At 38.9% G+C, this 23,134-nt stretch overlaps 1 pseudogene across 1 annotated transcript; it reads left to right on the top strand.

The window, feature by feature from the left end:
- The first annotated feature begins 12,924 nt into the window (after positions 1 to 12,924).
- Positions 12,925 to 14,401, top strand: LOC109391934 (elongation factor 1-alpha 1 pseudogene; annotated as a pseudogene). The gene has a single exon (XR_002125954.1). The product of XR_002125954.1 is annotated as an elongation factor 1-alpha 1 pseudogene (transcript).
- The last annotated feature ends 8,733 nt before the right edge of the window (positions 14,402 to 23,134 follow it).

Genomic DNA, 23,134 nt, shown 5'->3' on the forward strand with positions numbered 1-23,134 from the left:
CGAATGAGGGTTTACATGATTATAGAAAAAAATCATAAGTTATAATGCCATGTCTTCTGAAAAAGGTACATGATCAAGCATGAAATGACACTCCATCTGGTTAGAAAATAATAAGACTGTTTTGGGTCACCTATGCAATGACTGAAAGGAAGTTGAAATGAATTGTCTTTTAAAATATTTCAGTATACTTGCATACAAAAGGCTCAGTATTTCCATTAAATTTGACCAAAATACACCAGACTTATAATAGGCACTGAATAAGTATGTGTGGAATAAAAGGATGAATTCATATTCAGGTCTTGGGAAATAAAATCAACACTTTATTGGTGATATCACAACTCACTCTGTTTATCCTCTACCTACAGTGCATACCTACAACCAGTAATAGTACTAGTGTTCTACTGGAAGACAGAAATAAACCATTCATTGGTGTTTCATGACACTTCACAGAAGAAAAAATTATGGAATTACTTGTTTCTTACATTATTATTATCTCCTACTGTTGAATATAGCATGGTTGCTGGCAAATCACTCAGAACTATATAAAAATAATATTAGGATTGATTTCATCATTCTCATTCATTGTAATTTCCACAGTAGAATTAAAAACCTTTTTTTTGGTTAATATTTATATCTGCTTACTTGCTCTATTGAATTTACAAAAAAAAACATTAATTGTGATTTGAGGTAAAGTGAAGTTTAGGGTTCAGCCAGTTGATTATTTAAGAAGCCTTTATTGATTTCTCATGCAATGATATATATTCCACTGTGCTGGGTGAGGTGTAACCAAACAAAGAAGTAAGAAAACAAATAGATAAAAATCCTCTAATTCATGATCTCAAACATCAATGAGCAATGGGTTCTCTATTTTACTCAGGTGAAAAAAAACTGCATACATACAATAATTAGAATACAGTTAAGTAGAATGGTATAGATAGTGAAATTATTAAGAACATATTTGGAGTAGGTTGGTGTCATCAGGAAGGCAGCATAAAAAATGAAAAAAAATCATCAAGAACAAAAATAAGTGATGGACAAAGGACTGTTGAATTATCTAAAACGATTGCAGTTACTTGTTAGATGAAATACTTCTCTATATTTTACCTAGAGAATACCAACTATTGTCATTGGGAAATTCTATTGAAATCTCTTATAATAAAGCTGACTTTGGAAATCCACTGACTCCAATGAAAGTTAGATATTGTTTGGCTTCACTTATTTAATTAACTTATTATTTCTTTGCTATAGTTCACTAGGCCATTGAAATTTGAAGAAGAGATATCACTGTTACTTTATGGTGCATTCTCAAGGGTTTCCCAAAGCACTCATAGGCTGTAGCTATTCATCTGCAATCTGAAAGTTGTCATGTGAAAATACTTGAGTGAAATTTTAATTCAAAAACAACATTAGTTTGAGAAGAGTGGCACTTTCTATGCCCTCTGGTGAAATATTTTAAGGTGTATATTACTGATAATTTGTTTGATTCTGATCTGATTGTCACCTATTACAAAATTCTCTAAAATTTAAAATTCTTTCTGTATACTGGCTTTGACCAAATAGTATACTTAAATAAAATGAAAAATATTTCTAAAAATTTTGCATTGCAGTGAATTCCAGTGGTTCATTAAATGAAAAACTTCATCAGGTATGAAGAAAAAAATCTTATCTATATGGGTGAAAATATAACCCACTCATTGTTTTATGGACTCACAGTTCTTCCACATATTTCACAGCTACGGACTTAAAAAATCCAGTTAAATTCTAAGTTTGATGAACCAAATCTGGCAGGTTTATGTTCACTTCCACTCCCTGAGCGCTAGCATTCCTTAGGCTAGAGAAGTCCAGTAGAGCAGAGAAGCTCTATAAATGCATACAGCTTGGAGTTAAACCTTAAAATTTTCAGTACCTTCAAACTTTCAAAGGCCCCTAAAAATAATAAAATTAAAAATAAAGAATTAAGCCTAAAGGAAACAAAAAAGCTACATTGATTTATGATGATTCTCAGGGCTACTTGCAAAATATAAATGAAAAAACAATCTAAAGATTCAAGATGTTCCAGGTTTATATGCCATTTTTAATCACATAGATTTTGGAAAAATTTTCATGTATGTTTTTTCCATGGTGCCCAACTGAAGATGCAAGTGGGGACGCAAGTCCAAACAGATCCAGTCACCAAGCAGTAATTGCAGAGGAGACACCATTTATTTCTAACTCACACAAAAGCGCCTCTTGGGCTAGAAGCCCTCCTGGATTTGGGAAACTCATATAGATTGACATGAATTTCAGGAACTTCCTTTAGAAAATCATATGGGTTTAGAATTTTCTAATATCAACTTTTGTAAGGGTATTTTCAAATTATAATATTTTCTAAACTCCAAATTAACTGAAATACAATAAATTTCCTGTGATAACAAGTCCCAGTACAACACTAATATAGACAATACATTCAGTAATTAGTCTCTGTCCTCTACTTTGCCTCCATTCTCAAAAGGAGTGGGGAATGTGAAGTGGGTGAATGATAAGAAATGTGACAATAAATTGGAAAATAAGCAGGCAACTCCATATAGGAAAACTAACAGACGTGGAAGGTGAACATTAGTCTTACTTATCAGGTTTCTTCCTTACTAAATCTCATTTGGGTTGGGACACATTTTTCTAGTAATATTTTCATGGTTTTTCACAATCCCATCTGAGCAAAGGGCACTAACAAGATGATTGAATAGCAAATATTCATTGAAAGCTGGACATAGTGTTTCACTCTGGAGAAATTTAGAGACTTAGCCCTGGAAGACACCTGCTTACATTCCAGTGTATTAGTATGGAATTCTTTACCTCACCTAATTGAAGAGGATTTATTTACATGCCAGAGTAAAGATAAGGTCTCTCATTCTCTCTGGAGGAGAGGATGGGCAGATGTGCCAGCTGCTCTACGTAAACTCTGAGTGTGATAATGTTGAGATTCCTCTCCTGTGATGCGAATTCCCTGTACATACAATTGACATCTTACTCTCACCATGCTATCACAGGAAAATTGGGGCTCTGGGAACCAGAAGTAAGATACTTCTCTGGCTACTTATTTTCCTGACCCAATGATCTGTGTTTTTTTCAGAATACATATATATGTTGTGATTGAGTCAAAGGGAATCAAACTGGTAGGTTTCAGAATTCTTGCCTCTGTCCTGGAAACTCAACCTGTCACAGGACCCAGAATAAAGATCTTCATAGATATTTAAAACACAGTAGCGGGAACGGATTCAATGGAATTGTAATAGATAAGCATGATATCGGGGGTGGGAGGGCAATAGATGGGGGGAGGGGGGCTGTTACCTGGTGAGGGTGAAAAAGGGTAACTATTGTATTGTTCTGTACACCTGAAACTAACAATAAAAAAATAAATTAAAAAAAAAACCACAGTAGAGGAATAACATTGCTAAGAGAGTGAAGTAGGAGGGTCCAGCCTCCAGTTCCCACACAATAAATAATTAGCCAGCCACAATAAAAAATAACTGTGGGAAAGCTCAGTTCACTTAAGGAGCTTCAGTAACACAGTGAAGCAAAAAACTTGAGAATAATCACACAAAAGGGTAGAAAGGACAGTTTCTTCTTTTTTAATTTATTGAGGTGACAATGGTTCATAAAATTACATAGGTTTCAAGTATGCATTTCTATAATACATCATCTGCATATCACACTGTGTGCTCACCACCCAGAGTCAGTTTTGCTTGCATCTTCCCATCCCCCAGGCTGTCACTGTTAAATTCCAATTGGGAACTCCTTAGCCTAAGAGAATTCTCTGCACTGAGAAAATAAGAGTGGGGTGAGTGACAAGTTGCCCCAGCCTTTCAGGGCATTGACCCACTTCAGTTTTACCCCCAGAGCTCATCAAAGCTGGGACAGCTAAAGACAGCTAGGAACAAAGAAGAAGGGCAGAGGCTACCAGTATCAGCTATGTGGTGTGAGCAATCACAGTCCCTAGTAACCTGCTATGCAGAGAACCCCAGCAGGCTTTACCACAGAGGACTCCAGTTTTGCACTGAGAAAACCAGAAAGTAGCACAGGTATCCACAGGCTCCCTGCAAATTTCAGCACTGAAATTTTCACCAAAAAGATTTTTGCACTTGCAGACATCAGCTGCCTGAGTCCCTCCTGGCTCCCACCTCCCCACTCTCAACAGAGCCTGGGATTTATGCCTGCTCCTAGGCCCAGCCTCTGCACTGAGCATGTGCAAGATGATTGCCTGCATCTCCATAGCCAACCCTCACTGCCTTTCTTGTGCATGCTGGTGGCTAGTTCTTGTAGCTGCATGAGTCATGTGACAGCCAAGGCCACCACAGCTGCTGGTGGGCCTGGATCCATCCATGATATCTGTCACTGGCCTTCACCATTATAGGTGCCTGTGGCTAGCCTCTGCAGCTGTGAAAATGCATGCTGCTGCCTTAGATCCTATTACCAGTCACCACTGTTGTGCACAAGCCCATGGTGAACCCCTGAAGCAGCACAAGTACATGTTGACAGCCAAGGCGTCCACAGCTGTTTGTGGGCACAGATTTGGCCCTGTTTCCTGTCACTTGCGTGCACTGCTACACTTGGCTATAGGTAGTCCCTGCATACATGTACCTGCATGCTGCCAACCCAACTCCTGTCACCAGGATCAAGTGATACTTATCTTTGGGATGCAAGGATGGTTTAACATATACAAGTCAATAAATGTGATATATTAAATAAATCGAATGAAAGATAAAAATCACATGGCCATCTCAATAAATGCAGACAATGCATTTGATAAAATTCAACATCCTTTCATGATAAAAGCTCTCAACATAGTGATGATAAAAAGACGATAGTTCAACACAATAAAGGCAATATGTGACAAGCTCACATATAACATCTTACTCAAAGATAAATAAAAGATTTTCCTCTAAGATCAGGAAAAAGACAAGGATGCCCATTCTCACAACTCCAATTTAATATTACTGGAAGTCTTAGGGAATTCAGGCAAGAGAAAGAAATAACAATCATTCGAATCAGAAAAGAAGAAGTAACATTATCCTTCTTTTCAGATGACATAATCTTATACATAAAAAGCCCTAAAGATTCCATTAAAAAAAAACTGGTAGAACTAACAAATACATTAAAATTACAGGATATAAAATCAACATATAAAAATTAGTTGCAAAATAAAAAAAAACATTTGACTTCATTCCTATGTGAGATAAAACTAAAAGCAACAAAGGAACAAGACAAACAAATAAAGAAACAAAAACTCATAGATACATACAACAGTTTAGTGGTTACCAGAAGGTAAGGTGGGTAGTAGATGAGGGTAAATGGGGTAAAAAATATGGTGATGGAAGGAGAACTGATTCTGAGTGGTAGACACATAATGTAATGTATAAATGATATATTATAGAAATGTACACTTCAAACCTACATAATTTTATTAAACAGTCACCCCAATAAATTTAATAAATAAAAAAATTAGTTGAATTTCTATACACTAGTGACAAAACATCTGAAACAGAAATAAAGAAAACTGTACCACTCAAAATAGTGTAAAAAGCAATAACATGCTTTTAATAACATATATTTAACCAAAAAGGTGAAAGATCTATATACTCAAAACTATTAGACATGGATTAAAAAAAAATTTGAAGAGGACACAAATAAATGAAAAGATACCCATGTTCATGGACTGGAGGAGTTAATATTATTTAAATGTCCATATTACCAAAAGCCATTTTTTTAAAAGATTTTATTGGGGAATTGGGGGAGGGGAACAGCACTGGGGAATTGGGGGAAGGGGAACAGACAAGTTGATGTTGTTTTTTTTTTGTTCTTCAATCTAGTTATGGAGGATGTTGCTTCACTGGTCCAAGTTGGCACCATCATTGCGCTCTTCCCAGGTGAGGCAGATCAGCCGCTGGCTTCTGGAAGGCCGCTCACTGTGGCTGCTAGCCGCTTACGCTGGCTGCTGGCTACACACAGTAGCCCATGGAAACCCACTGCATCAGGGGCTGCAGCCTACGCCGTCACCGGCAACTCACAGCAGCCCAGCTCCAGGTTGAGCTGTTGTTCAGCATCTTAGCTGTGGAGGGCAGTGTCACGGACCCTCATATGTGGGATCCGAACCAGGGCCCTCTGGCATCCCAAGCCAGTTCTTAACCAACGTGCCACTCGGCCGGCCCCCAAAAGCCATTTTTGATTCAATGTAATCACTACCAAAATTCCAATGGAATTTTTCACAAAAATAGAGAAACAATCCTAAAATTCAAATGGAAACACATAAGACCCTGAATATTCAAAGCAATCCTGAGAAAGACGAACAAAGCTGGAGGCATCACACTTCTTGATTTCATACTATATTATAATTAGTATATATTTATGTAGTATATTTTTATCAAAACAGTATGATACTGGATGTCAGAAACATTGTGGCATTAGGGCTCCTCCTTGATCTCTCCCCTTGAAGTTACAACAATTTGTACAATTATAATTCAACAGGATTCCCTGCACAACACAAAAACACATCTGAGAGATCCACACATCAAAACATCCTAAGATGGGCAAATGGGCAAACAGGGGAGGAGGGAAGGGAGAAAAACAGAGATGGGTGCTCAAACGCAGCCCGGAGCTCACTGCCACCAGTGCAGCCCAGAGCTCATTCTGGTCCCAGAGAAGGGAGGATTTGGGCTGAAGGTACAATATGTGTTGCCCTGAGCATTCCAGCCAGAGTGATCAGCATATAATATGGCTGAACGCAAAGATCAGGGCAGAGATCTTGAGGCAGACACCGAATATGGAACTGCGACAGTTGTGGTCTAACAGCTTTCACTGCCAGGCAGGAAACAAAGCCACAGAGGCTGGCCACCTCCTCATACTCTCCCAGAGCTAGAAGCAGGCCCCAGAAAAAACCTTTAGTGGTGAGTGTTGGTTTAAAGAGCAGACTATCTACAGCCCTGAGAACTTGAGAAACAGTTCCTGAGCAGCAAAGCTCACTACCAGAGATCAGAGCTCACTGCTGTCTCAGGAGAGGGGAAGATTCAGACTGCAGGTGCACTCTCTGTGGCCCCGAGCATTCCTGCCTGAGTGATGAGCATACAATACGGTTGAACCCAGCTATTGGGGCAGAGAACGAATTAGAAATACAACAGCTGTGATCTAGCAGCCCTCACACTCAGGCAGAAAACAGAGCCACAGAACCTGGCCACTTCAACCCCAACATCCCAGAGCTTACCTATCCATACCCTCTCTGGGCTAGCAGCAAACCCCAGAAGAAATGGTAACAGTGTCAGGCTAAAGAGCAGAATATCTACAGTCCTGAGAACTGGAGAGGCAGTTCCTGACCAGCAAACACACAGCGGCTAGTCTAGTGATGGGTGGAGATATAGGGGTGAGGCAGCGGTTGTCCGGCAGTCCCCATTACTCAGAGGAGAGCAAAGCCACAAACACACTAGCAGCTTCTCCTACACCATGCCACCTTCACCTTTTGTGACTGATCCCAACAGAAGCACCCAGGGCCACTAGGCAGTGCAGCTCTGCATCTGGCTGCAGGGGTAGGACTGGGATTTCAGAGTCTCAGAATTCCATTGCCCACCACATCCTTCCACTGGAGAGGTGCCCTGAGACCAAGGCGACCTGGTCACAGAGAAGCCCACCTCCCAGGGAATCTTCCACTGAGAGAAGCTGGAACAGAGCAAGAGAAAATAAAATGTCCAGCGCGACCTACTAGAAAACAAAAGAAAGACCTCTTCCTAACAACCTGCTACAGAATTCATTCCCGTAACTGCCTAGGAAAAGAAATAATCCATTAAAGCACACAAACAACCAAGGTAACAAGGCAGCTCAAAAAGAAAATGAAATATTTACAGAAAATAAACATAAAGACACAGAAATATGTGACTTAATGACAAAGAATTCAAGATTGCAGTTCTGAAAAAAACTAAACAATGTGCAAGAAAACACAGGCAGTTTAATGAACTCAAAAATAAAATCAACAAACAAAATTAATACTTTACCAAAGAGACTGAAATGTTCAAAAAGAAACAAATAGAAATTCTGAACCAGAGGAACTCAATAAAAGAGGTGAAGAATGAAATAGAGAGCTTAGGCAATAGCGCTGACCAGATGGAGGAAAGAATTAGTGATATCATAGATAGAAATCTGGAAATGATGTAGATGGAAGAAAACAGAGACTTGAGAATTAAGGGAAATGAAAGAACTCTACAAGAACTATCTGACTCCATCAGAAAAATTAATATAAGAATAATGGATATACCAAAAGGAAAAGAGTGGGAGAAGTGCACAAGCGTCTATTCCAACAAATAGTCAATGCGATATTCCTAAACCTATGAAAAGAACTGCAATCTTGAATCCAAGAAGCAAACAAGACACCAAATTATATCAATTCTAAAAGACCTTCTCCAAAGTATATTATATTGAAACTGTCAAGAGTTAATAACAAAGAAAGAATTCTCAAGGAAACCAGGGAAAAGAAGATGGTAACCTACAAAGGAAAGCCTATTAGATTACCATCAGATTTTTCATCAGAAACTCTACAGCTAGGAGGGAGTGGAATCAAATACTCCAACTATTGACAGAGAGAAATTATGAGCCAAGAATAATATATCTAGCAAAATTATCCTTTAGATATGAAAGTAATAAAGAACTTTACAGATATATGGAAGCTGAAGCAATTTCCCACCACATGGCCTACAATACCAAAGGGGGTTATTCTAACTGAAACAGAAAGATAAAAGAATACAAAACTATGAGTAAGATGACTAACAGACAGACCAAAGCAGAAAATGGCAACCCCTACTCAGAACAGGGCACTATACCCTTAAATATAACATAAAGGATAAAGGAGATAAAAAACGTAAAAAAGAAGATCATTTGCTACTGTAACTTGGAGATAAACTTACAGCATGAACAGGGATAACTTGTGAAAAAAAATAAAAGTGGAGGAAGTAAACGTCTAAATTTTCAAAGGGAAATAGATATAACTAGCCTGCTGAAGAAAAAGGACTACTGTACATATGAAGCTTTCTTTTACATAATCTTAAAGGTAACAACTCAAAAAAAAATCCAGAGCTGAGACACAACATAAAAAAGAGGAAACAGAGGGAAAAATCATAGAATACCCCAAAGCCAGAATAACAGACACAAACAGAAAGACAAAGAAAAAATGAAGACACCGAGCTACCAGAACACAAAACATAAAATGGCTATAGGAAATCCCCACATATCAATAATCACCCTAAATGTAAATGGACTGAATTCATCAATAAAAAGCCACAAGTAGCAGATTTGATCAAACACCAAAACTAAATCGTATGCTGCCTTCAAGAAATACATCTCAGCTGCAAGGACAAATTATAGATGCAAACTGAAAGAGGGGAAAATGATACTCCGAGCAAATGGCATCCAGAGAAAAGTGGATGTAGCCATACTTATATATGACAAAATAGACTTCAAGATAAAAAAAGATAACAAGAGACAAAGATGGACATTTCATAATGATAAAGGGGACAACACAACAAGAATACATAGCACTTATCAATATATATGCTTCCAATTAGGGAGCACCAAAATATATACAGCAATTACTGACAAATCTAAAAGGAGAAACTGAAAAAAACCACGATTATAGTGGTAACTTAACTACACCATTGGCAGCTATAGAATAGATCATCCAAATGAAAATTAGTAAGGAAATATCAGCCTTAAATGACACATTAGACAAAATGGACATAATTGATCTTTACAGAGCTTGTCATCCTGAACACCAGACTACACATTCTTTTCCACTACATATAGAACATTCTCAAGGATAGACCATATTTTGGGACAAAAAGCTAGCCTCGACATAGTTAAGTTTGAAGTCTGACCAAACATATTCTCCAACCATAGTGTTTTGAAATTGGAGATCAACTGTAAAAAGTAAGTGAGAAAAAAACACGACTAAGTAGATTAAACACCATGATACTACAGAATGACTGGGTTAAAGAAGAATAAAAGGAGAGATAAAAATATACATAGAAACAAATGAGAATGAAAATACAACATATCAAAATTTGGGGGATGCAGCCATAGCAGGAATAAGATGAATGTTTATCTCATTACAGGCTATCTCAAGAAACAAGACAAACCCCAAATGAGCAACCTCACATTACATCTTAAAGAACTAGAAAAGAACAATGAATCCCAAAGTCAGCTGAAGGAAGGAAATAATAAAAATTAGAGCAGAACTAAATAAAATAGAGAACAAGAAGACAATGGAAAAAATTAATGCAACAAAGAGCTGGTTCTTTGAAAAGATTAATTAAGTTGGCAAACCCCTGGCAAGACTCACTAAGGAAAAAGAGAAAAGAAAACAAATACACAAAATGAAAAATAAAAAAGGAGATGTTACAAAGGATACCACAGAAATACAAAGGATCATACAGGAATACTATGAAGGACAATATGCCACCAAATTCAATAACCTAGGAGAAAAGAACAGGTTCTTAGAAATATATAACCTTTCTAGATTGAATCACAATGATCTGGAAAATCTAAATAGATCGATCAACAGTAAGGAAATTGAAACAATCATGCAAAACCTCCCCAAAAGCAAAAGTCCAATACCAGATGGCTTCACTAGTGAATTCTACCAAACATTCAAAGATGATTTAATGCCTGTCTTTCTCAAACTTCCAAAAAAAATTGAAGAAGAGGCAATACCTCCTAAATCATTTTATGAGGCCAACATTACCCTGCTACCAAAGTCTGGTAAGGAAAACAAAAACCAAAAGACAAACAAAAGAAGGAAAGAAAGAAAGAGAGAGAGAGAGAGAGAGAGAGAGAATGAGAGAGAGAGAGAGAGAGAGAGAGAGAGAAAGAACTATAGACCAATATCTATGATGCATAAAGATGCAAAAATCCTATAGGATCCTTTAAAAAGAGAAGAACCTAACTGAAAACTCATGAAGAGTGGAAATCCAAGTGGAACCCTGTGGAAAGAGAGGCAAACAAAGCCAGATTGTTTTCATTTACTTGTAGTCTAATTCAAAGCTTATGGAATGAAATAAATGAATAATAATGGAAAGTTGGTATTATAATGTTTGACACATATATCAAATATCAAACTCCTTCAAATGTTTTCATTTCAATCTTCACACCCCAAACAGGCTAGAATTTGTGTACTACCACAGCCTTAAATGTCACTCTACCTGCTGGTTATTTACTAATTAGTTTTACATTTATAAAGTTGGGTAAGCTTAATTACATTTTGCATAGGGCAGACATACAAAAAAAAAAGATTTGAAAAGATGGGGGTAAAAACTCGATGACCATAATAACAATACTATGGATTGGATTCAAGACAAATGCTAACTTTTGGGCTATGTCAAGAAACATGGAAAATCAAATGAGGAATTTTAGACATGAGTGACATCATATAACAGAATTGTTTAATGTCCTGTCAGGAACTCAAGTGTCCCTTTGTGGATGTACAGATACTCTGAAATCAACCAGTGCTTTATAACAAATTTACATTTTATTGTGTATCATGTGTGAAACAATTGTTAGTTAAAATATTAAAATATGTTTTTGATATTAGCAAAATTACAAGTTGCACTGACATCCCATATGGCTTAATGGAAACAAGAAGCCACCAATGGACACAGAATGTAATTCTTTCAAAGTTTTGGCTTCATTTTCATTGAACTATATAGTATCAGGTGATGACACAAAGCATGATATGCAGCATCTGTTACATCTATGTTAGTTATGAGGGCCGGCCGAGTGGTGCGTTTGTTAAGAGCTGGCTTGGGATGCCAGAGGGCCCCAGTTTGAATCCCACATATGAGGGCCAGTGACACTGCCCTCTACAGCTAAGATGCTGAACAACAGCTCAACNATCCCACATATGAGGGCCAGTGACACTGCCCTCTACAGCTAAGATGCTGAACAACAGCTCAACCTGGAGCTGGGCTGCCGTGAGTAGGCTGCAGCCCCTGCTGCAGTGGGTTGCCATGGGCTACCCCGTGTAGCCAGCAGCCAGCGTGGCCAGCAGCCGCCATGAGCAGGCACCCAGAAGCCGGCGACTGATCTGCCTCACCCGGGAAGAGCGCAATGATGGTGCCAGCTTGGGCCTGTGAAGCAACGTCCTCCACAATTAGAATGAACAACAAAAGGACAGCAACTTGTCTGTTCCTCTTCCCCCAATTCCCCAGCGCTGTTCCCATCCCCCAATTTCCCAATAAAAATCTTTTTAAAAAGGCATCCAAATTGGGGATGAAGGAGTCAAATGGTCACTTTTTGCAGATGACATGATTCCTTCTGTAAAAAACCATAAAGTCTCCACCAAAAAAATGTTAGTAATAATAAACAACAACAGTAAAGTTGCAGGATACAAATATAATGTACAAAAATCCATTGCATTCCTACATAATAACAATAAAATTTTAGAAAAAGAAATAAAAAAACCAATTTCTTTTGCAATTGCAACAACAAGAATAAAATACATAAGAATAAATTTAACAAAGGATCTGAAGGACCTGTACACTGAAAACTATATGACATTGTTAAAATAAATTGAAAAAGACACAAAGAAATGAAAAGGTATTTTGTGTTCCTGGACTGAAAAAATCAACATAGTTAAAATGGCCATATTGCCCAAAGCAATATACAGATTTAATGTAATCCCCATCAAAATACCAAAGGCATGTTTTAATGAAATAGAACAAAAAATCGTCAGATTTGTATGGAAGCACAAAAGACTCCAAATAGCCAAAGCAATTCTAAGAAAAAAGAACAATGCTGGAGCTATCATACTCCCTGACTTTAACTTATACTACAAAGTGACAATAATCAAAACAACATGGTATATTCTTTTTCGCAACAGGTTTGCCGCCAGAACACAGGTGTAGTGAAAACCACTGCTAAATCTAACCCAAAATGGGAAAGGAAAAGACACACATCAACATCGTTGTCATTGGACATGTAGATTCCAGCAAGTCTACCACTACTGGTCATCTGATCTACAAATGTGGTGGAATTGACAAAAGAACCATTGAAAAATTTGAGAAGGAGGCTGCTGAGATGGGAAAAGGCTCCTTCAAGTATGCCTGCATCTTGGATAAACTGAAAGCTGAATGTGAGCGTGGGATCACCATTGATGTCTCCCTGTGGAAATTTGAGACCAGCAAGTATTATGTGACCATCATTGATGCCCCAGGACACAGAGACTTTATCAAAAACATGATTACAGGCACATCTCAGGCTGATTGTGCTGTCCTGATTGTGGCTGCTGGTGTTGGTGAATTTGAAGCAGGTGTTTCCAAGAATGGGCAGACCCATGTGCATGCCCTTCTGGCTTACACATTGGGTGTGAAACAACTAATTGTTGGCGTCAACAAAATGGATTCCACTGAGCCACCTTACAGCCAGAAGAGATACGAGGAAATCGTTAAGGAAGTTAGCACCTACATTAAGAAAATTGGCTACAACCCTGACACAGTAGCATTTGTGCCAATTTCTGGTTGGAATGGTGACAACATGCTGGAGCCAAGTGCTAACATGCCTTGGTTCAAGGGATGGAAAGTCACCCGTAAAGATGGCAGTGCCAGTGGAACCACACTGCTTGAAGCTCTGGATTGCATCCTGACACCAACTTGTCCACCTGACAAACCTTTGCGCCTGCCCCTCCAGGATGTCTACACAATTGGTGGTATTGGTACTGTCCCTGTGGACCGTGTGGAGACTGGTGTTCTCAAACCTGGCATGGTGGTCACCTTTGCTCCAGTCAATGTTACAACTGAAGTCAAGTCTGTTGAAATGTACCATGAAGCTTTGAGTGAAGCTCTTCCTGGGGACAACGTGGGCTTCAATGTTAAGAATGTGTCTGTCAAAGATGTTCGTCGTGGCAATGTAGCTGGTGACAGCAAAAATGACCCACCAATGGAGGCAGCTGGCTTCACTGCTCAGGTGATTATCCTGAACCATCCAGGCCAAATCAGTGCCGGATATGCACCTGTGCTTGATTGTCACACAGCTCACATTGCTTGCAAATTTGCAGAGCTGAAGGAGAAGACTGATCGTCGTTCAGGGAAAAAGCTGGAAAATGGCCCCAAGTTTTTGAGATCTGGTGGTGCTGCCATCATTGACATGGTTCCTGGCAAGCCCATGTGTGTTGAGAGCTTCTCTGACTACCCTCCTCTGGGCTGTTTTTCTCATGAGACAGTCACTGTGGGTGTCATCAAAGCAGTGGACAAGAACGCAGCTGGAGCTGGCAAGGTCACCAAGTCTGCCCAGAAAGCTCAGGAGGCTAAATGAACATTATCCCCAATACCTGCCACTCCAGCCTTAATCAGTGGTGGAAGAACGGTCTCAGAACTGTTTGTCTCAATTGGCCATTTAAGTGTAATAGTAAAAGACTGGTTAATGATTACAATGCATCGTAAAACCTTCAGAAGGAAAGGAGAATGTTTGGTGGACCATTTGTTTTTGTGTGTGTGGCAGTTTTTAAGTTCTTAGTTTTTAAAATCAGTACTTTTTAATGGAAACAACTTGACCAAAAATCTGTCACAGAAATTTTGAGACCCATTAAAACAAAGTTTAATGAGAAACCTGTGTGTTCTTTTGGTCAACACTGTAACTTCCCCTAGTACTACTTAGGTAAGAGACTTAGAGTTGCCCATAACCTATTTCTGGTGTTACATCTGCTGAAATTTTAGAGTTTGATATTTTGGGGTTAACGTTTTTTTCTGGGTGGGAACTTGGGTTTTTTTCACCATTGTGTAAGGGGAGGAATCATCTGTTTACATAGTAAAAAGCTATGGGGAGAGGGGTCTGTTGGTGCAACACTTAATATGTTAGGACAGATAAGCAAAGAGTAACTTTGTTGGTGTGTAAGCTAGTTTACAAAGGCCAAATTCTGTAATATTAAAAGTCCACATGTTGCATATAAAATTTTGTATAGTTAACATCAATATTGAGTAAATTTGTTATGTCAAATTTTAGTTTTCCAGTTACTTGAATGTGAATTCTCACATTTACAAATACTGAGGTAGTTCAAAGAACCTAAAATAAGGCTTACGTCATACTGAACACTGTCTTGCTACAGTTAAATGTATACAGATTCTAGGAAAAATAAATGATACTGGAAGTTGAACAACAACAACAACAACAACAACAACAACAACAACAACATGGTATTGGCACAAACAGACACACACACCAATGGAATAGAATTGAGAACCCAGAAAGATAGCCACATGTATATGGGCAGGTAATTTTCTACAAAGGAGCCAGAAACATACAATGGAGAAAAGAAAGCCTCTTCAATAAATGGTACTGGGAAAACTGGAAAGCCACATGCAAAAGAATGAAACTAAACTGCTATCTGTTACCATGTACCAAAATTAACTCAAAATGGATCAAAGACCTACTCATAATACCTGAAACAATAAAGTGCATAGAAGAAAACATAGGTACTAAACTTATGGACCCTGGGCTCAATGAGGGTTTTATGAATTTGACCTCAAAGGCAAGGGAAGTAAGAGCAAAAATAAATGAATGGGGGCTGGCTGACTGGCGCGTTGGTTAAGAATTGGCTTGGGAGCGCCAGCTCTGAGCAGCAGAGCCTTGGTTCAGATCCCACATGAGGGCCAGTGACACTGCCCTCTACAGCTAAGATGGTGAACAACAGCTCAACCTGGAGCTGGGCTGCCAGGAGTCGCCAGTGACAGCGGAGTAGGATGCAGTGGGGCTGGCGGGCAGCTGCCATGAGCTTTTGTGAGCGGCTGTCCAATGGACGGCGGGCGACTGCCTCACCCGGGAAGAGCGCAATGATAATACCAACATGGGGCAGTGAAGTGCTATCCTCCACAACTAGACTGAAGAACAAAAGGACAGCAACTTCTCTGTTCCCCTTCCCCGATTCCCCAACGCTGTTCCCCTCCCCAATTCCCCAATAAAATCTTTTAAAAAAATAAAAAATAAAAATAAATAAATAAAAGTTGAGCATAGGACAAAGAACCTGACAAGGAGACTGAGAAAAGCAGCCAGTGTGGTACAAGGAAAATCAAGAGAATGCAAATTCATGGAAACTTAGCAAAAAGAAAAAAAAGTATATTCTTCATATACTTAGAATTAGAGAACAATTATCTCAAACACTACTGGGAAGTGGATGAGATGAGGAAAAGAGAAATAATAACCATTGACATATGGATATGAGCATGATGGTAATTGCTGATACCATCAGCAATTTCAATAAAGTAGAAGTCATAGAAGCCTGACTGAAGGGAGCTAGAGAAAGAATGTGAGTGGATATAGAAAACTCTTCCAAATAGTTCTGTGAAGGAGATTAGCATCATAAGGCAGTAGGTGGAGATGGGCATAGGATCAGGAGATATTAAGTACATTGTTCAATATTGCATAGTTAAGGAAAAGGATTTTTTTTAAATGACAGATACAAACTAGGGCAGGTTTGTATGCTGAAAATGATGGTCCAGTTAAAGAAGAATAAATCAAAGATGCAGGAGGAAAAGAAGAACCTCAGGAGTGAAGGCCTTGAGAAGAAGAGAGGGAATGGAATCTAGAACACAAATGTAAGAGCCATTGATGAGAACAAGGAAACTCTTCCTGTTATGTGAGAGAAGGCAGAGAGTAAGATTACAGACCATGGACTTAACAGTTTGAGTGACAGGAAGTTAAGAAAGTTTTGTATGAATGTTTTCTATATTCTCAGTAAAATATGATATAACATCATCTTCTTACATGTAGGAATGCATTAGAAGTCTGCTATTTAAAATCCTGTTCAATTTATGGCTTTGTAACGCAACAAAATTTTTGTTACTGTAAATATTGATAAATATTTACTGGATGTTATCTACAATAAAATTATGAGCTCCTTGGGGTTAGCTAAGGACTATATTTTATTCCTCTTTGAATATCCTATTTGTGTCTAATCATGGCTCTGCAACTTACTGGCTATGTGGGATATTGGAAAAATTACTTACTATCTCCAAGCTTTAGTTTTCACATTTGTAAAATGGAAATAGTAATATTCTCTTCATAATTTTGTGAAGATGAAATAACATAATAAATTTAAGTAAATTGTCCAGCATAGTGCCTGACACATAGGAGGGTCCAATGTTGTGCTAGTAAATGTTTAACAACCAGCTGCTTTCTGAAAGAAAAAAAACCCTGATTTGTAGAATTTGCCAATTCTCATGATGTAAATATTCCCACCATGGCCAATTTCAAGTTGTCAATGTTATGTCACTGAATGTAGAGTTAGGAAGAGCTGTACATAATAAGCTGTCAGAAACTGGTGCCAACCGGCTCCAGCACAGCACTGGAGGACCACAATAAATATCATCTAACATTATAATTGTTAAAGATGTCCAATCATTGTTTAGAATGTGATTAGGAATAACACTTTATCATTTGTCTGCATTTAGTACTATGTGTACATTTTATCAGAAGCTTGACGTTGTTTACGGCAATGATGTAATCTGGAATTTGAAGAGAAGTATGCAAATATAACTCAAAGTTCCTTCTTCTGTTACAAGAAACACTTGACTAATAATCCAGCAAGGCTTTGGTGGAGCAACAAAGTAGAACTGACTATAAAATACTGTCTTCATTGTAGGCAATTTGGAAAGTATGGGCTAAATATTTGAGGAGGCCTTTATTTGGAACTGAGTAACAGAAACTCATAGGAAAACCAAATTTGCTTTGATGTGGGAAAGATGTGATATATAGTACCATAGCCAGAAGTGAATCTGTATACCTTATGTAAATTTTATGAAAATGTAAATGGGAAGTAAAAGGTTGAAAATATAAGATACATGTTAGGTTTCCTGGGGTATATTTCCATCTAATTTACTAATTCAATATAAAATTACATAACATGTATAGGGAAACTTTCAGATGTCTTCCTCAAAATGTGAACAGTTAATATTTGATTATTTATATTTTGTAATCATTGAATTGGCATTTAATTGGCATCTTCATATTTTTCTCATAGCCTTTCAACATGCAGAATTCTCTTTATTTGACAAAGAAGTTATATCTAACCATGACAACAGCCATCAATTGCTTTTATGACAGAGCTCACTATTTGCTATCAGAATATTTCTCTTGCTGTCTCTAGCCTCTTCAAATAAAATATTTTCAGAAATAATAATATGACCTTTTCTTCATCCCAAACCTTTCATCATTGGATTTCAAGTGTTTCAAGGGGTTTGCTGATGCTTAGAGATGAGTTTCTGACTGACGAAGTAGTCTTTCAACTCAAAACCTTGATGGACTTTAAAATGCCAAGCCTACAGATAAAAGGGATGTTTACTGTATTGCTAGAATTGCTCTTACTTGTTTTTCAGAGTATGTCATCTTATCGAGGATTTTCAGTTATATCCTAGAGCAGAAGTATTGAGTTTGGAATCAAAGTAGAATTGAGAAATCCATATGCATGAGAGTCTGTGCAGTTGTTTCTCTCAAGGTTATAGGGCAGGAATCTATTTTGGAATCTGTGCCCTACTGCCAAAGTACCATGCTTCCGTGCAGGGGTGCCGAAGCTATAAGTAAATAGACCCTGGGTATAAACTATGAGTTCGACGATTATGCTAAGTTTCATTCACTCCCATTACTGTCATTTTTCAGTAAACATGTTGAGCCTTGTTGCACAAAAACATGTGTGTACATTATTAACATATACTCCCAATATTAAAAATTGTATACCATGCAACCTTTGCCTAGAAACAACAGAATAACTTGACTTAGGGAACTTTTAAAAAAAATAGATACAAAGACCCTAGCCTTGGAAATTCTGGTTCAAGAGATCTGAGTTAGAACTGAGCAACTGTATGTATGAAAAAGCTCCACGAGTGATTCTAATGTGTAGCTGGTACAGTGAACCATTGTCTTATTCACATTCATACGGCAGCATGCACAATCTTTTTTCTAGAGGCCAGCTACTGAACGTGAGGTCCTGAAACCAGCAGCAGCAGCATGACGTGGGAGCTTATAAGAAATACAGAACCCAAGCTCCACCCTAGACATGTTGAATCAGACATGCATTTTAACAAGACCCCAGGTGGTTCATAAGCACATTAAATTTTGAGAACACGAGAAGGTGAGCAGACTTAGCTATTTAAAAGTGAGAAAGAATGTTGAGAAATCCACTGATAGTTTTATGGGAGCTCCCTTGTAAGTTACTAGTTGTCTTTCACTTGTTGCTTTTAGGATTCTCACTTTGTCCTGAACTTTTGCCATTTTAATTATGATGTGTCTTGGTGTGGGCCTGTTTTGGGTTCATCTTGTTTGGCCCTCGCTGTGCTTCCTGAGCTTGTATGTCTATTTCCTTCACCAGGTTAGGGAAGTTTTCAGTCATTATTTTTTCAACTAGGTTCTCGATCCTTTGCTTTTTCTACTCTGGTACTCCTATGATATGAATGTTGTTATGCTTGATGTTGTCCCACAGGTCCCTTAAACTATGTTTGTTTGTTTGTTGTTTGTTTGTTTGTTTGTTTTAAAATTCTTTTTTCTTTTTGTTGTTCTGATTAGGTGTATTCTACTACCTTGTCTTCAAAATTGCTGATTCAATCCTCTGCCTCATCTAATCTGCTGTTGATTCCTTCTAGTGTATTCTTCATTTCAGTCATTATAGACTTTATTTCTGACTGGTTCTTTTTCGTGGTTTCTATGTCCTTCTTTATGCTTGCTATCTCTTTGTTGAAATTCTCTCTAAGTTCCCTAAGCATTCTTATAATCAGTGTTTTAAACTCTGTCTCTGATAGGTTGATTGCCTCCATTTCCTTAAGTTCCAATTCTGGAAGTTTCTCCTGTTTTTTTTATTTGGGACATGTTTCTTTGTTTCTTCATTCTGGCTGCCGCTCTGTGTTTGCTTCTATGTATTAGGTAGATCTTCTACATCTCTCAGTCTTTGCTGGGTGTCCTTATGTAGGTATGTGTCCAATATGGTCCTTGTTTCCTATGCGTGTGCTCCAGGAGCATTCCCTGGGTGTGTTGTGTGTGTTTTTCTGTTGTAGTTGAGCCTTGAATGCTTTTGGTCCATCAGTGGGTGGGATTAACTACCAGACTGACTGTCTGTGAGGATGGCTATGCCCACAGTGTATGAGCTGCTGTGTGGGGGATGACCCCTCAGAGGGGATTCACTCCTGTTGGCTCGTGTACCTGTTGAGTCCACCCTTTTGGGTGTGCCGCTTGTGGGGCTAAACAGGTAGTGCTCTAGTGTGGTCTGAAGTTGGCCTCTGGATGTGTTGTTTCTGGTGTCTCTTAGGAAGGCCTCCTGTACAGGCCAATTTCAGCCTTGCCTGTGACCAGCCCACAGCTACCTGTTAAGAGCCATGAAGCTATATATCTTTGGCTGCTGCCTGTGCTGGACCTGGAGGCATGAGGAGCTGGCCTTCCTGTGAACCAAGGCTGGCTGCCACCAGTATTGGGCCTGGGCATCTTAGCAAAAGTCCCTGAGCCCCTAGGGTTATTACCACCTGCCGGTGAGCAATAAGGCTCAGCCTTTGAAAGAGCGTCCTTAGGTACACTGGCTGGGCTGCTGTACCTGGAGTTGGGAGTGCCATTGGTGATGCAGCCTTAGGTAGGTGGGGTAGGGTTCCAAGGAGTCACGAGTTATGGCCAGTGGTTTTTATAAAGTCAATGCAGATTCAGTTCTTATGCCAGTGCCTAGCCTGTGACCACTTCACAATGGCCCCAAGAACACTGAAGCCAGCCACTACTCACCTTGGGGCAGTGTCTGGCCTGTGACCACTCTGGGAATCACCCTGAGAACACCCAGTCAGCCACTGCTCACCTCAGGCTCTCAAATCCCTGAAAGCTGCCCACGTGAGGTTGTGGTGAAGGTTTTGGATCACTGCCTACCACCAAAAGCTCCCCTGGGCAGCCACAGGCTATCCACTGCTGTAGAAGACTTCCTCAGCCTGTAGGGCAGGGCCAGCCACCCAGGCACCGATAGCGTCTCCAGCAATGCAGCGCTAGGTGGGTGGGGTGGCGTTCCAGGAAGCTATGGGGTGTGGACAGTGGTTTTTAGAAAGTTAATGCAGTTTTGGTTCTTGCACCAGTGCTGGGCCCAATACCACTTTGCAAAAACATCCTGAGAGCACTGTGACTAGTGCTTGCCTCAGGCCTGAAGGTCTCTGAGAGCTTCCCAAGAGAGGCTTCAGTACAAGGTCTGGGTTACTGTCCACTACCAACAGTTCCTGGGCTGCTGCAGGCTGTTCACTGCTATAAATGGCCTCAAAGCTTGGTGGGGGCAGAGCCAGCCACTCAAGAACCCAGAGTACCCTACACGGTGCAGCACCAGCTGTGCAGGTTGAGGACCCAGGGTGTCACCAAGGTGGTGCATACGTGCAGATTTCACCGGACTGATGTAGTTGCAGATTTGGGCCTTTGGAGGGAGGTTCAACATAGAGAAGATGGTGCCCTCCTGTAGGCTACATATGAGTCAGGCTCCACACAGGAAAAATGACTCCTTTCCCTTCAGCTGTTACTCCAGAGCCACAAAACTCAGTCTTTCCCTGTATGACTCTGGTGCCTCTCAAGTAGCAACCCTTCCACCAGAGACCAGGTGAAATCCATGTCCATATAGTCATTTAATCTATGACAAAGGAGGCAAAAACTTCCATTGGGGTAAAGACAGTCTATTCAATAAATGCTGCTGGGAAAACTGGTCACATACATGTAAAGAACTGAAAGTGGGCCACCTTCTTACACCATATACAAGAATAAACTCAAAATGGATTAAAGACTTAAAAGTAAGACCCCAAACCATAAACTCCTAGAAGAAGATATAGGAAGTAATTCTTTGACATTACCCTTAGTAATATTTTTACTGATATATCTCCTCAGACAAGGGAAACAAAGGAAAAAATAAACAAATGGGACTATATCAAACTAAAAAGTTTACACACAGCAAAGGAAACCATCAACAAAACAAAAAGACATCCTGCTGAATGGGAGAAGATATTTGCCACTGATACATCTGTTAAGGGGTTAATATCCACAATTTATTAAAAAAACTCATACAACTCAACACCAAAAAAACAAACAATCCAATTAAAAAATGGGCAGAGGACCTGAATAGACATTTCTCTAAAGAGGACATACAGATGGCCAATAGACAGATAAAAAGATGCTCAAAGTCACTAATCATCAGAGAAATGCAAATAGAAACCACGATAAGATACTACCTCACTCCTGTCAGAATGGCCTTCATCAATAAATCAACAAGCAACAAGTGTTGGCGAGGATGTGGAAAAAAGGTAGCCCTTGTACACTGTTGGTAGGATTACAAATTGGTGCAACCATTACAGAAAAAAGTACGAACGTTTCTCAAAAAACTACAAATAAAACTACCCTATGACCCAGAAATTTTACTCCTGGGTATTTATCCAAAGAAATCCAAAACACTAATTCAAAAAAACATATGCCCCCCTATGTTTACTGCAGTTCTATTCACAATAGTCAAGATATGGAAACAACCAAAATGCCCTTCAATAGACAATTGGATAAAGAAATTGTGATACATTTATACAATGGAGTATTACTCTGCCATAAAAAAGAATAAAATCTTATCATTTGTAACTACATGGATGGACCTAGAGGACATTATGTGAAGTGAAATAAGTCAGACTGAGAAAGACAAATACCATATGATCTCACTTATACGTGGAGCCTAAAGAACAGAATAAACAAATCAGAAATAGACTTATAGACACAGAGAACAAACTAATGGTTGCTAGATGGGAGGGGGGTTGGGGATACTTGTATGGGTGAGAAAGGTGAAGCGATTAGGAAACAAAAATTGGTTTTAAAATAGCACAGGGATGTGAAATACAGTATTGGGAATGTAGTAAAAAATGTTGTAAAACTGTATTGTGTTGGATGGGTGCTGGATTTAATGGGGGGATCACTTCAGAAGTTATATGATGCCTGGCCCCACTGTGCTGTACACCTGAAGCTAATATAAAATAGTATTGAATGTCAACTAACATATATATACATATATATCTATATATCTATATATCTATATATGGTATGATCAAACAATATGGTGAATGTTTAAACAAAGAAAATATTACAGTAAAAGACCATTAATCCCCCTCAAAAT

Source organism: Hipposideros armiger, unplaced genomic scaffold (genome assembly GCF_001890085.2).
Source record: "Hipposideros armiger isolate ML-2016 unplaced genomic scaffold, ASM189008v1 scaffold_306, whole genome shotgun sequence".
Lineage (NCBI taxonomy): Eukaryota > Metazoa > Chordata > Mammalia > Chiroptera > Hipposideridae > Hipposideros > Hipposideros armiger.